The following is a 486-nucleotide window of genomic DNA, read 5'->3' as shown; positions in this document are numbered from 1 at the left end:
GTTGTTTTTTTTTTTAAATCAACAAAAGAAAAATACAAAGATTAGATGCTTGTGATTCTAACTACAGAGTGACTTCTTTCTTCCACCTTCCTTTCAGAGAGGGAAGGTGCTGCAGTTCAGTGATGTATTTGCTGTATGCTGAATCCAGACTGAATCTCCAGGAGAGGGAGACAATGGATGGGCCAGTAGGAAGAATTGAACGCTGATGTCAATTAAACCAAAACCATGAAATAAATGAGGGTTTTCAGTGGCTGTTCTTCATAGGCACTTCAGTTTGGTATGCAAGGGAATGCTTCCATTTTATTGCAATAGTAAATTTCAGAGCACAGAGAGGGAATATTGGCATTTCTATCAGGGAAGCTTCACACACACGCCCGCAGCCCACTCAACTCTGTGTTGAAAGCTTTATGAAAGAAAGCCTGTAGGATATCCAATAGATTACTTACAAGATTCTAAGGGATGGATTTTTACGAAATCCTTATAACA

The sequence above is a fragment of the Falco punctatus genome, assembly GCF_963210335.1.
Source record: "Falco punctatus genome assembly, chromosome: 4".
NCBI lineage: Eukaryota > Metazoa > Chordata > Aves > Falconiformes > Falconidae > Falco > Falco punctatus.
Note: the sequence above shows the minus strand (reverse complement) of the source record.